The sequence below is a fragment of the Pristiophorus japonicus genome, chromosome 1 (genome assembly GCF_044704955.1).
Source record: "Pristiophorus japonicus isolate sPriJap1 chromosome 1, sPriJap1.hap1, whole genome shotgun sequence".
Taxonomy (NCBI): Eukaryota; Metazoa; Chordata; class Chondrichthyes; family Pristiophoridae; genus Pristiophorus; species Pristiophorus japonicus.
This window is the reverse complement of record NC_091977.1, coordinates 54,504,803-54,520,519: the sequence shown is the minus strand read 5'-3', so window position 1 is coordinate 54,520,519 and position 15,717 is coordinate 54,504,803.

Genomic DNA, 15,717 nt, shown 5'->3' with positions numbered 1-15,717 from the left:
ATGCCAGCAGCCTGGCACCCAAGAGGGATTGCCAGGCTGCATGTTAGTGGCCCGTCCGAACGCGCAGCCATAATTGTCAGCCCGACCTGGCAGTCAGTCGACCAAAAAAATAACATGGTGTCACCGGCAGCGCCACCTCCCCTTTATGGGCGGCCGTGCCGCCAAGCCACAGAAAGGGCACCGACAGAAAAAGCTGCTGGGGGCACCGACCGGCGGCGGTGCCAATCCCATGGGGTAATGTGTGAACGGATCAATGTCCCGCGGGGCAATTTCGGAAAGGGGTCTCCAGCGGTCGGTAAGGGGTCGGTGTATGCACAAAGTGACAGGAAAATGGGCGGAGTGGTCCCCTCTCCCACTCCAAAAGTAAAGGAAGGCAATGTTCAAAAAGGCGGCTTGACCGCACCAACCTGTGGCCGCTGCTTTCAGAAAGAGACAATTTCGGCCCCCTTTACCCTTATACTCCAACCCCTTTGCAATAAAGGACAAAATGCCATTTGCCTTCCTTATTGCTTGCTGTACCTGCATGCTAGCTTTCTGTGTTTCAAATTTCTCTGAACACCAACATTTAAAAGCTTCTCACCATTTAAAAAATATTCTGTTTTTCTATTATTCCTACCAAAGTGAATAACCTCACATTCCCCACATTATACTCCATCTGCCACCTTACTGCCCACTCATTAAGTCTATCTATATCCCTTTGCAGGCGCTTTGTGTTCTCCTCACAGCTTATTGTTCCACCTAGCTTTGTATCATTAGCAAACTTGGATACATTACATTCAATCCCTTCATTTAGGTCATTAATATAGATTGTAAATAGCTGAGGCCTCAGCTCTGATCCTTACGGCATCTCACTAGTTACAGCCTACCAACCTGAAAAAGACAGGTTTTTCTCTACTCTCGGTTTTCTGTCTGTTAACCAATCCTCTATCCATGCTAATACATTACCTCCAATCCCATGAGCCCTTATCATCTATAATAATCTTTTATGTGGCGCCTTATCTAATGCCTTTTGGAAATCCAAATATACTACATCCACTGGTTCCCCTTTATCTACCCTGCTAGTTATATCCTCAAAAAACTCTAATAAATTTGTCAACCACGAGTTCCCTTCATAAAACCATGTTAACTCTGCCTAATCATAGTGTCCTGATACTACTTCCTTAACAATGGATTCTAGCATTTTCCTGACAACTAATGTCAGGCTAACGGGCCTATAGATCCCTGTTTTCGCTCTCACTCTCCTTTCTTGAATAGCGGTGTTACATTTGCTACTTTCCAATCCACTGGGACCTTTTCAGAATTTAGGGAATTTTGAAAAATCAAAAAGTCCAGGGGATTTGTCAGCTTTTAGTTCCATTAGTTTCTCTAGCGAGTACTTTTTCTCTGCTTATATGAATTACATTAAGTTCCTCACCCTCATTAAACTCTTGATTCCCCACCATTTTAGGTAAGCCTTTTGCATCTTCCACTGTGAAGACAGATACAAAATATTTGTTTAACCTTTCTACCATTTCCTATTCCCCATAATAATTTCTCCTGCCTCATCCTCTAAGGGACCAAAGTTTACTTTTGCTACTCTCTTCCTTTTTACATACTTGTAGAAACTCTTACAATCTGTTTTTATACTTCTTGTTAGTTTTCTCTCACTGTCTATTTTTTCTCCTTTTATCAATTTTTTAGTCACCCTTTGCTGGTTTCTGAAACTCTCCCAATCCTCAGGTTTATTAGTATTCTTTGCAATATTATAAGCTTCTTCTTTCCATCTAATACTATTCTTAACTTCTTTAGTTAGCCACTTTTCCTGTGGAGTTTTTGTTTCTCAATGGAATGTATTTTTGTTGAGAATTATGAAATATTTGGCAGAGGGAGTATAATGTTAGAAAGTGTGAGGTCATGCACTTTGGCAGAAAAAATCAAAGAGCAAATTATTATTTAAATGGAGAAAGATTGCAAAGTGCTGCAGTACAGCGGGACCTGGGGGTACTTGTGCATGAAACACAAAAGGATAGTATGCAGGTACAGCAAGTGATCAGGAAGGCCAATGGAATCTTGGCCTTTATCGCAAAGGGGATAGAGTATAAAAGCAGGGAAGTCTTGCTACAGCTATACAGGGTATTGGTGAGGCCACACCTGGAATACTGCGTGCAGTTTTGGTTTCCATATTTATGAAAGGATATACATGCTTTGGAGGCAGTTCAGAGAAGGTTCACTAGGTTGATTTTGGAGATGAGGGGGTTGACTTATGAGGAAAGGTTGAGTAGGTTGGGCCTCTACTTATTGGAATTCAGAAGAATGAGAGACGATCTTATCGAAACGTATAAGATTATGAGGGGGCTTGACAAGGTGGATGCAGAGAGGATGTTTCCACTGATAAGGGAGAGTAGAACTAGAGGGCATAATCTTAGAATAAACTGAGATGATGAGAAATTTCTTCTCTTAGAGGGTAGTAAATCTGTAGAATTCGCTGCCTCAGAGAGCTGTGGAAGCTGGGACATTGAATAAATTTAAGACAGAAATAGACAGTTTCTTAAACGATAAGGGAATAAGGGGATAAGGGGAGCAGGCAGGGAAGTGGACCTGAGTCCATGATCGGATCAGCCATGATCATATTAAATGGCGGAGCAGGCTCAAGGGGCCATATGGCCTACTCCTGCTCCTATGTCTTATGTTCTTATGTAAATACTAACCACTGCTTACCTACTGCCATACCTTTTAATCTATTTTTCCAATCCACCTTAGCAAATAGTTTGGGCCTATACTCGTTGGAGTTTAGAAGAATGGGAGGTGATCTTACTGAAACATATGAGATACTGAGGGAGCTCGATAAGGTAGATGCAGAGAGGATGTTTCCGCTCGTGGGGGAATCTAGAACTAGGGGGCATAGTTTAAGAATAAGGGGTCGCCCATTTAGAACTGAGATGAGGAGAAATTTCTTCTCTCAGAGGGTCGTAAATTTGTGGAATTCTCTACCCCAGAGAGCTGGGGAGGCTGGGTCATTGAATGTATTTATGGCGGAGATAGACAGATTTTTGAACGATAAGGGAGTGAAGGATTATGGGGAGTGGGCTGGGAAGTGGAGCTGAGCCCAAGATCAGATCAGCCATGATCTTATTAAATGGTGGAGCAGGCTCAAGGGGGTCAAATGGTCTACTCCTGCTCCTATTTCTTATGTTATGTTCGAATGTAAATTCACCCTTCATTCCTATGTAATTGGCTTTATTTAAATTTAAGAGTCTAGTTTCGGACATAGGCAAGTCACTCCCAAACGAAATGTGAAATTCCATCACATTATGATCACTCTGCCCCAAAGGATCCTTTACTATGAGATTGCTAATTAAGCCTGTCTCATTACACAATACAAGATCTAAAATAGCCTGTTCCCTGGTTGGTTCCATGATGTATTGTTCTAGGAAACTGTCCCGAATGCATTCCACAAACTCGTCCTGCAGACTACCTTTAGCAATTTGATTTGTCCAGTCTATTTGAAGATCAAAGTCCCCCACAATTATTGCATTACCTTTGTTACAAGCTCCTACTATTACTTGATTAATATTCTGTCCAACGGTATAGCTACTGTTAGGGGGCCTGTATACTACTCCCACCAGTGTTTTCTGCCCCTTATTACTCCTTATCTCCACCCATACTGATTCTACTTCCTGATCTTCCGAGCCGAGATCCTTTCTCTCTACTGTCCTTATGTCATCCTTTATTATCAGGACTTCCTCCCCCCCCTTTACCTTTCTGTCTGTCTTTTTGAAACATCAAGTACCCTGGAACATTTAGTTCCCAACCTTGGTCACCTTGTAACCACGTCTCTGTAATGGCTAATAGATCAAACCCATTTATCTCTATTTGTGCCACTAGTTCTTCTATCTTGTTACGAATACAAGATTTGTAAGGCACGTGCATTTTTAGGCTTCTTCTTTTTCAAATTTTGGAATTTGCATCAGTCCAAGTCATTTTCCCAAATTTAGAATATGAGCTACGAATTAGATTTTATAACAATTTATTTAACAAAATACTATACAGGTTAAACCTCCCTTATCCAGAACCCTCAGGACCTGGCCTGTTCTGGATAAGGGATTTTTCTGGTCGCAGGGTGGTCACGTTAAATTGGATGGTACAGGTACTGAGCAAGGGGATAGAGGGGCTGGCTGGCTTGGATCTGGGAGTGCGGCAGAGCGATCATGGGCGGGGAGAGAGGGGGCAGTGGATTGCGGGGTCAGGCCAGCGATTGCAGGAGTCAGCAGTGAGGAAGGACTTCAATTTGTTCATGTCAGAGTTCTGCGCATGCACCACCTGGTGGCCGGGAATGGTTCTGGGCGAGAGGTGGTTCTGGATAAGGGAGTTCTGGATAAGGGAGGTTCAACCTGTATCAGAATTTGTCCAGTTTTATTTCTTAAATGGAAAGTAAAAGAGTAGTGCAGTGCAGTGGTAATGTATTTTTGTATTCTATTTGAGCAACACATTCTTGTTAAGAAATACAGTTTGAAGTTAATTCTATTTTAAAAATTTGTTTAAATCAGTCCTGTATTTGTGGCTTAACATATTTCGTGAATCCATCTCATCTCTTTTCCAGCTTTGGATTTGATTCAAACTTGGCCTCGTGTTGCCCATGCCGTTTCACCAGTGTTGATGACTGCTCTGCACTGCAGCTTTTCATGAGATCTCCTTTATGACAATGGGGCAGGAAGGATTTGACAAAAACTTGAACTGTTGCATAAGAAAAGGTTACTGCACAAGATAAAAGTTCACGGGTTGGGGGTAATGTATTAGCAGGGATAGAGGATTGGCTAACTAACAGAAAACAGAGAGTCGGGATAAATGGTTCATTCTCTGGTTGGCAACCAGTAACTAGTCGGGTGCCGCAGGGATCAGTGCTGGGACCCCAACTATTTACAATCTATATTAACGACGTGGAAGAAGGGACTGAGTGTGACATAGCCAAGTTTGCTGACGATGCAACGATGGGAGGAGAAAGCAATGCATGAGAAGGACACAAAAAATCTGCAAAAGAACATAGACAGGCTAAGTGAGTGGGCAAAAATTTGGCAGATGGAGTATAATGTTGGAAAGTGTGAGGTCATGCACTTTGGCAGAAAAAAATCAAAGAACAAATTATTATTTAAATGGAGAAAGATTGCAAAGTGCTGCAGTACAGCAGAACCTGGGGGTACTTGTGCATGAAACACAAAAGGATAGTATGCAGGTACAGCAAGTGATCAGGAAGGCCAATGGAATCTTGGCCTTTATTGCAAAGGGGAAGGAGTATAAAAGCAGGGAAGTCTTGCTGCAGCTATACAGGGTATTGATGAGGCCACACCTGGAATACTGCGTCCAATTTTGGTTTCCGCATTTAAGGAAGGATATACTTGCATTGGAGGCTGTTCAGAGAAGGTTCACTAGGTTGATTTCGGAGATGAGGGGGTTGACTTATGAGGAAAGGTTGAGTAGGTTGGGCCTCTACTCACTGGAATTCAGAAGAATGAGAGACGATCTTATCGAAACGTATAAGATTATGAGGGGGCTTGACAAGGTGGATGCAAAGAGGATGTTTCCACTGATGGGGGAGACTAGAAACAGAGGGCATGATCTTAGAATAAGGGGCCACCCATTTAAAACTGAGATGAGGAGAAATTTCTTCTCTCAGGGGAATTTGCTGCCTCAGAGAGCTGTGGAAGCTGGGACATTGAATACATTGAAGACAGAAATAGACAGTTTCTTAAATGATAAGGGGTTATGGGGAGCAGGCAGCGAAGTGGAGCTGAGTCTATGCTATCAACTATGATCTTATTGAATGGCGGAGCAGGCTCGAGGGGTCGTAATAGCCTACTCCTGTTCCAATTTCTTATGTTATGCCCCCGCAAGCAAACCACAAACTCTACTTCGTGGGAGGAGGCTTGTGTGGAGCATAAACACTGGTTTAGAACTGCTGGGCTGGAGTGCTCTTCCAGGCTCCACAAAAGTCACCTGGGCTGTGGCACACCGGATTTTGCCACCCTAGCAAAAATGGAGCCTCCTAGATCTACCTTTTTCTGGGCCTCTGACATGTGGGTAACCCCACTGAACTTGTTTTCCGCCTTTAACCAACTAGCTTTATGTTAATAAGGTTAGTCCTCAAAATGGATTGGGATTAATGTATGGTACTATCAAGCGACTGGCCAGCCAGCCGCCCAATATTTATCCTATTATGGTTTCTCTGCAGGACAACATTTTCTGATGCAATGTCAACTTTCAATAGGAACATAGGACCAGGAATAGGCCATTCAGCCCCTTGAGCCTGTTCCACCATTCAATGAGATCATGGCTGATCTGTATCTTAACTCCTCCATATCCTTTTATACACTTGTCCAGCAAAAATTTATCAATCTCAGTTTTAAAATTATTAATTGAGGTAGCATCTACGGCGTTTTGAGAGAGAGAGTTCCACACTTCTACCACTTTTTGTGTGAAGAAGTGTTTCCTAACTTCTCTCCTGAATGGCCTATCACTGATTTTAAGGCCGTGCCCTTGTTCTAGACTCCCTACCAGCAGAAAAAGTTTCTTTCTATCTATCCTATCAATTTCTTTCAAAACCCTAAAAACCATCTATATTCCAGGTAATACAAGCCTAGTTTATGTAATCTCTCTTTATAATCTAACTCTTGGAGCCCTGGTAACTTTCTGGTGAATCGGCACTGCATTCCTTCCAAGGCCAATATATTCTTTCATAGGTGCGGTGCCCAAAACTATACACAGTACTGGTCTAACCAGGGCTTTGTATAGCTGTAGTAAAACTTCCCTTTATATTCTAACCCTCAAGTTATAAAGGCTAACATTCAATTTAAGAAGTGAGTAATTGGCTGTACTTTCATCTCGATATGTGAAGTGCCTTGTGTGGTTTTAAGACAAAGTTCTAAAGGAAGGTGTCTTTAAAATTACTTTAAACATTATTTCAGGAAGCTAAAAAGAATTTGAAATTTACATGGACATTTTGACTCTTTCCCAATCGGTGGGAAAGGAGCGGGGGAGCAGTTAAAATGGAGTGACTTATTTTCCTGTTCCCTTCCCACCGATTTTAACAGTGACCGTTAAAACTGTTTGGAGTCTCATTAATAAATGCAAATTAATAAATGCAAATCGGGGTCCCAAGATGTGCTTTCCTAAATCACTCTAAAGAAGTTAGAACAGATTTTGCTGTGGTGTTACATCGAATTCAGGCTTCCTGATGTAATTCCATTGGGTGAGCAGAAAATCGGATGGAATCATTCCACCAGTTCATTGGAACATCGGAACAGGAGTAGGCCATTCAGCCCCTGCGATCTAACTCCATATACCCACCTCCATATCCCTTAATACCTTTGATTAACAAAAAGCTATCAATCTCCGATTTAAAATTAACAATTGATCGAGCATCAATTGCTGTTTGCGGAAGAGAGTCCCAAACTTCTTCCACCCTTTGTGTGTTTCATAATTTCACTCCTGAAAGGGCTGGCTCTAATTTTTAGACTATGTCTCCCTATTAAATTGGGTCTCTGCCTCCATTGTGCTGCCTGCATGCTAACGGCTGCATTCAGCGGGGAGCACACTTCACTACACCTGACACAGGCACCGTTATTTAAATCACATTTAAATTGAAATTACATGATGTCATTAAAGCCTTTGCCCAGCTTTCTTCTATTTCCACAGGTTGCAGGTGTTAAAGGTGCATGATTTATTTTATATAGGAGTCTGGGAGCATGCCTGTTCATTCCCCTGACTCACACTCCAAGGTAGCACCTTCTGATTAATTTTAAACAGTTTTTTACTTCATAATTGATCGATTTTTAATCATAAAAAATATGAGACATGTCAGAATACACCATTCAATATTATGAATAAGTCCTCCAGCAGATTTTGAAACTGAAGTAGTTCAGGCTTCTTGCCGACCATGTCCATGACTCATTGCAGGTTAGGGTCACTATGCCCACCAGAGTTATTTGATGTACAACTGCACTGGTGGCTGATAATTTATGTTGGTACACCTGCAACACATAAGAACATCAGAATTAGGAGCAGGAGTAAGCCATTCGGCCCCTCGAGCCTACTCCGCCATTAAATAAGATCATGGCTGATCTTTTACCTCAACTCCACTTTCCCGCACTATCCCCATATTCCTTGGTTCCCTTAGTATCCAAAAATCTATCGATCTCCGTCTTAAATTTGCTCAACGACTGAAAATCCACAGCCCTCTGGGATAGAGAATTTCAAAGATTCATAACCCTCTGAGTGAAGAATTTTCCCCTTATCTCAGTCCTAAATGTCTGACCCCTTATCCTGAGACTATGACCCTGAGTTCTAGACTCTCCAGCCAGGGGAAACAACCTACCAGCATCTACCCTGTCAAGCCCCTTAAGAATTTTATAGAAATGGTGACAAGCTATTCAATGCTGTTTCCATTTCAATGGCTCATAGCAGCACAGAACACAGAAAAATATCTTCATCGGTCATCTTCTTGACAAGTGCCTCGACTCCAATGGGCTGATTTTCCAAATGTGTGCTTCTGGCTCACCCCCTGAACTATCGGAGTGGGTATCCCTGTGCCATAGGTCAGCTCACGCATTTTTGCCTGTCTCACAAAATTAGGGTTTAAGGATGAAGTGCTTACTCAAGTCTGTTCTTGTATCTAAAGTAAGGAACAATGGTACAACACTGTTCCTATAAGACCTGTGGAGGGAGCTCCTACAATATAGATCAGTTCTTATGATTACGATAGTTTTGAGTGAGCGAGCAGAGTACATTAATGCTGAAATTAAAAGTAATAAAAGCTCAGTAGAAACTTGAGGTTACTCTGCAAATTACATCCTGTTGGCAGCCCTTTTGGTATTAACTCTTTAAAAACTAGATTACCTTCCCCAAGGAGGGTTATATGAGGGTATACATATCAGGAAAGGATGAACAGGCTGGGTCTCTTTTCTCTTGAAAAAAGACTAAGGGGTGATCTAATAGAGTTCTTTAAAATTATGAAAGGATTTGCTAGAGTGGATATAGAGAGAATGTTTTTACTTGTGGGGAACAGCATAACTAGAGTCATCAAGAAATCCAATAGGGAATTCAGAAGAAACTTATTTACCCAAAGAATGGTGAGAATGTAGAACTCGCTACCAAAGGGAGTGATTGAAGCAAATAAAATATATGCATTTAAGGGGAGGCTAGACAAGTGGATGAGGAAGAAAGGCATATGAGGGAGAAAGGAATAGAGGATTATGCTGATAGTTACAAGAGTAAAGAGGGGAAGAAGTTTAAATGGAACATAAATGCCAGCCTGGACTGGCTGGGCCGAATGGCCTGTTTCTGTAAAGAATTTGTTCAGTTTTGACGAAGAGTCATCAACCCGAAATGTTAACTCTGCTTTCCCTCCACAGATGCTGCCTGACCTGCTGAGATTTCCAGCATTTTCTGTTTTTATTCCAGATTCCATCACCCGCAGTATTTTGCTTTTGCTTTTTTATTTGTGTCGCCTGTTTCTGTGTCGATATATCCGACGTAATCCTATATAGTGTTTAAACTAATATGGCAGGGGGATGGGAACCTATGCAGCGAGACAGGGCGAAGTAATATGGAGTCAGAAACAGATGGAAGAAAGGTAAAAAGCAATAGTGGAAGGCCAAGTTAACAAAGGCAAGAAACAAAAAGGGCCACACTACATCATAATTCTAAAAGGACAAAGGGTGTTAAAAAAACAAGCCTGAAGGCTTTGTGTCTTAATGCAAGGAGTATCCGTAATAAGATGGATGAATTAACTGTGCAAATAGATGTTAACAGATATGATGTGATTGGGATTACAGAGACGTGGCTCCAGGATGATCAGGGCTGGGAACTCAACATCCAAGGGTATTCAACATTCAGGAAGGATAGAATAAAAGGAAAAGGAGGTGGGGTAGCATTGCTGGTGAAAGAGGAGATTATTGCGATAGTTAGGAAGGACATTAGCTTGGATGATGTGGAATCTATATGGGTAGAGCTGCAGAACATCAAAAGGCAAAAAACGTTAGTGGGAGTTTTGTACAGACCTCCAAACAGTAGTAGTGATGTTGGGGAGGGCATCAAATTAAGGATGCATGCAATAAAAGTGCAGCAGTTATCATGGGTGACTTTAATATGCATTTAGATTAGGCAAACCAAACTGGAAGTAATACGGTGGAGGAGGATTTCCTGAAGTGCATAAGGGATGGTTTTCTAGACCAATATGTCGAGGAACCAACTAGGGGGGAGCCCATCTTAGACTGGGTATTGTGTAATGAGAGAGGATTAATTAGCAATCTCGTTGTGCGAGGCCCCTTGGGAAAGAGTGACCATAATATGGTGGAATACTACATTAGGATGGAGAATGAAACAGTCAATTCAGAGACCATGGTCCATAACATAAAGAAGGGTAACTTTGAAGGTATGAGGCGTGAATTGGCTAGGATAGATTGGCAAATAATACTTAAAGGGTTGACAGTGGATGGGCAATGGCAGACAATTAGAGACCGCATGGATGAACTACAACAATTGTACATCCCTGTCTGGCGTAAAAATAAAAAAGGGAAGGTGGCTCAACCGTGGCTATCAAGGGAAATCAGGGATAGTATTAAAGCCAAGGAAGTAGCATACAAATTGGGCAGAAATAGCAGCGAACCCGGGGACTGGGAGAAATTTAGAACATCAGCAGAGGAGGACAAAGGTTTTGATTAGTGCAGGGAAAATAGAGTACGACAGGAAGCTTGCAGGGAACATTAAAACGGACTGCAAAAGTTTCTAGAGCTATGTAAAGAGAAAAAGGTTAGTAAAGACAAACGTAGGTCCCCTGCAGTCAGAATCAGGGGAAGTCATAACGGGGAACAAAGAAATGGCAGACCAATTGAACAAGTACTTTGTTTCGGTATTCACTAAGGAGGAAACAAACAACCTTCCAGATATAAAAGGGGTCAGAGGGTCGAGTAAGAAGGAGGAACTGAGGGAAATCCTAATTAGTCGGGAAATTGTGTTGGGGAAATTGATGGGATTGAAGGCCAATACATCCCCAGGACCTGATGGTCTGCATCCCAGAGTACTTAAGGAGGTGGCCTTGGAAATAACGGATGCATTGACAGTCATTTTCCAACATTTCATTGACTCTGGATCAGTTCCTATGGAGTGGAGGGTAGCCAATGTAACCCCACTTTTTTAAAAAGGAGGGAGAGAGAAAAGAGGGAATTATAGACCGGTCAGCCTGACATCGGTAGTAGGTAAAATGATGGAATCAATTATTAAGGATGTCATAGCAGCGTATTTGGAAAGAGGTGACATGATAGGTCCAAGTCAGCATGGATTTGTGAAAGGGAAATCATGCTTGACAAATCTCCTGGAATTTTTTGAGGATGTTTCCAGTAGAGTGGACAATGGAGAACCAGTTGATGTGGTGTATTTGGACTTTCAGAAGGCTTTCTACAAGGTCCCACACAAGAGATTAATGTGCAAAGTTAAAGCACATCGGATTGGGGGGAGTGTGCTGACGTGGATTGAGAACTGGTTGGCAGACAGGAAGCAAAGAGTAGGAGTAAATAAGTACTTTTCAGAATGGCAGGCAATGACTAGTGGGGTACCGCAAGGTTCTGTGCTGGGGCCCCAGCTGTTTACATTGTACATTAATGATTTAGACGAGGGGATTAAATGTAGTATCTCCAAATTTGCGGATGACACTAAGTTGGGTGGCAGTGTGAGCTGCAAGGAGGATGCTATGAGGCTGCAGAGTGACTTGCATAGGTTAGGTGATTGGGCAAATGCATGGCAGATGGCATGTGGATAAATGTGAAGTTATCTACTTTGGTGGTAAAAACAGAGAGACAGACTATTATCTGAATGGTGACAGATTAGGAAAAGGGGAGGTACAACAAGACCTGGGTGTCATGGTACATCAGTCATTGAAGGTTGGCATGCAGGTACAGCAGGTGGTTAAAAAAGCAAATGGCATGTTGGCCTTCATAGCGAGGGGATTTGAGTACAGGGGCAGGGTGGTGTTACTACAGTTGTACAGGGCCTTGGTGAGGCCACGCCTGGAGTATTGTGTACAGTTTTGGTCTCCTAACTTGAAGAAGGACATTCTTGCTATTGAGGGAGTGCAGCGAAGGTTCATCAGACTGATTCACGGGATGGCAGGACTGACATATCAAAAAAGACTGGATCAACTGGGCTTGTATTCACTGGAGTTCACAAAAATGAGAGGGGATCTCATATAAACGTTTAAAATTCTGACGGGTTTAGACAGGTTAGATGCAGGAAGAATGTTCCCAATGTTGGGGAAGTCCAGAACCAGGAGTCACAGTCTAAGGATAAGGGGTAAGCCATTTAGGACCGAGATGAGGAGAAACTTCTTCACCCAGAGAGTGGTGAACCTGTGGAATTCTCTACCACAGAAAGTTGTTGAGGCCAATTCACTAAATATATTCAAAAAGGAGTTCGATATAGTCCTTATTACTAGAGGGATCAAGGGGTATGCCGAGAAAGCAGGAATGGGGTACTGAAGTTGCATGTTCAGCCATGAACTCATTGAATGGCGGTGCAGGCTCGAAGGACCTAATGGCCTACTCCTGCACCTATTTTCTATGTTTCTATGTTTCTATATAACCCAATGGCATGTGTTATATATGTGGACTTGTATTTACTCTGTACAGCCACCAGAGGGCTCATCCCCTGGGGCGCAGGTATTTAAGGAGGCTTCACAGGTTGGAGAGGCACTATTCCGTTATTCCGTCCTGAATTGTTTTTTATCCATTCCTGGGATGTGGGCGTCGCTGGTAAGGCCAGCATTTATTGCCCATCCCTAATTGCCCTTGAGAAGGTGGTGGTGAGCCGCCGCCTTGAACCGCTGCAGTCCGCGTGGTGAAGGTACTCCCGTAGTGATGTTAGGGAGGGAATTCCAAGATTGTGACCCAGCGACGATGAAGGAACGCCGATATATATCCAAGTTAGGATGGTGTGTGACTTGGATGGGAACTTGGAGGTGATGGTGTTGCCAAGCGCTTGCTGCCCTTGTCCTTTTAGGTGGTAGAGGTCGTGAGTTTAGGAGGTGCTGTCGAAGAAGCCTTGGCGAGTTGCTGCAATGCATCTTGTAGATGGTACACACTGCATTCTGCATATGTGTCCGCTGTTATCCTGCTGATTTCCTCCCCATATTTCAACCCTCCCCCTACCTGCAGGAAGTCTAAAAAGAAACCAGAGACCTGTAGCCGATTCAGAAGTCCTCTATTAAGAATTCCTTTCCAACCCATTGTGGATGATCAGACAAGTCACAGGAGGCACCAAACACATTAGTTATTATCCAGTCTTGCCTCCTATGTGCTGTGACTACTACGTTGCGTACCCTTTATCATCCCTATGAGTTCTAAATGTTATTTTTAGTATCCCTTGCGACACTTTCCTTTCTAGACCTACTGGTTTAATAGTTCCTGGGACAATAATTCAATCCCTTTTTCAATAGGGAACCACATAAGCTTTTCTCTGTTCTTCTGCCACTGGCCCAGATCTCAGTGAGCTGTTGAAAATATTTACCAAGGTGTTACACACAGCCTCCCGCATTTCTTTCAACACCCGAGGATAAATTAAGTCTGGCCATTCCACTTTTTCTACCACAAACCCTTTAAATTAGCTATCATCTTTCAAATATTCATGCATTTTCTGAGCCCCAAATAATGCTGATGCTGTGTGGAGGGAACATAAACATCTGCAGTAGTTTTTTTTTTAAAGCCTAAAAGCTGCACTGTGCAATAATACTGCATAAACACTCAACGTACAAAATTACTTTATTTTCTACTTTACGTAGTTACAGAAAAATACATAGAAGGTGCAATACAGAAACAGACTATTCGGATCAAACTGTCCATGTCGGCATTTATCCTCCACATGAGCAAATAGTTCTAATCACATTTACTCACCCTGTTCCTGTATCCCTTTTTCCTGTTTCTTTCATCCACCTATCCAATCTAACCTGGAATGTTGACATAGTTTATGCCTCAGCCACTAACCCTGGAAGTGAATTCCATATCCTCTTTTGTGAAGAGATTTTCCTTGCCCTCCTGTTCTAAATTTCTTCCATTTAATCTTGTATCTCAGGCCCCTTGTTCTTGATCCTTCAACTACTGGACGTAGTCTGCTGCCCTGTCCCATCCTTACTTAATTTTAAACCCGTCTATCATATTGCCCATAATCTGCATTTTTCTAAGGAAAAAAAGACCCGTCTTTCTTCATATTTGGATTTCCTTATACCAGGTGTTTTACCGTCTCCAAAGCCTTGCTATAGTGTGGAGCCAAATATAGTACACTGTACTTTGAGGTTTTATTAAGGATTTAAATATGTTCACCATTACCTCTTATGATACAGTCTTGCATTTCATCAGTTTTTTTTTACAGCCTTATTAAACTGAGGTGCTGCCTTTGATGACCTGTGAGCCTGTACCCCAAGCCTGTACCCCAAGATCCCTCTGCTCTTCCACAGCCATTTAGAGTATAATTACTGCTGTTTTTTTTTACCCAAATGCATCACTTCAACTTACTGACATTAAATTCTATCTGCCATTTTTTAGCCCATAGCTTATCTTGATATATGGTAATGTCATCCTTGAATGGCAGTTAGCCAGTTAGCAATAAATACATTAATGCCTCTGTTAAAATAGTGGGCAAAGTAGTGAAGAAAAACACATTGTTTAGACAGTAGTATAATGAAATGAATAGGACATTCACAGCTCCTCGAGCACTGTCTGTATCTGCAAACTCACTACATAATGCAAGGTCAGCTCATTGAAATATTTTTGTGGCACTCAGCACCTGAAGTGTTGATAATGGCACAGTTGTCAGGGGCCACATTATTGGGCTCCAGCAACTATTGAAGGGCTGCTGGCTGCCCTTCAAGTGCTGCCTTTTTTTGCATTCAGGTGCATTGGGGCACAAAGAATTGACCATCAAAGATCAAGGAATAGCAGGGACAAAGACCTTATTACGAATCACCCAAGGAAACAACTTGCATTTGTACAGTGCCTTGCGATGATGTCCCAAAGTGTTTTACAGCCAATGAAGTACTTTTTTGAAGTGCAGTCTTTGTTGTAATGTAGGACGGCATTTCCAATTTGTAGTGACAGTAATAAAGTTTGTATCTGAAGCTTGGAAGGTGCTGTTTTGTGAATGCTTAGCCTCAGTAATAATTTAACAAAGTGAGAGGAAACTTATTGTGGTATAATTTGTCCATCTTCTTGGCATTTTGAAATACTGGCTAGCCTTACTTTGGCAGACTTCCTGAGGCATTGACTCTGTCCACTACCCGCTGCCAAATAGAGTTGATGAAGGTTCTGTGGAGAGGATTCCTCTGAGCTCCAAACAGGACAACCCTCCTGTCATGTATCTCACACTACTGTACATAACTGTATCTTACCATGCTATACATGACTGTAACCAGAGATGACCTGTAACCACAAGCTTACCTTACCACCAGGGGTGCATTTGCAGGAGACACTGGATACCTGTCCCAGACAGGTATATAAGGACAGGTCTCAGGCAAGTGTGGCATTCGAGAGCTGTGTAATAAAGGTGCAGGTCCTGAGTGACCTTGACTTCACTATGTGCTTCGTGTGAATCTGTACTGAGGGGACAGTACTTTTTAGTGGCGACGAGGATGGGGTTACAGAATCCATAGAATGGCGAACAACGGCTCAGATGAAAAATACAATGCTGGAGACAATTGGGAGG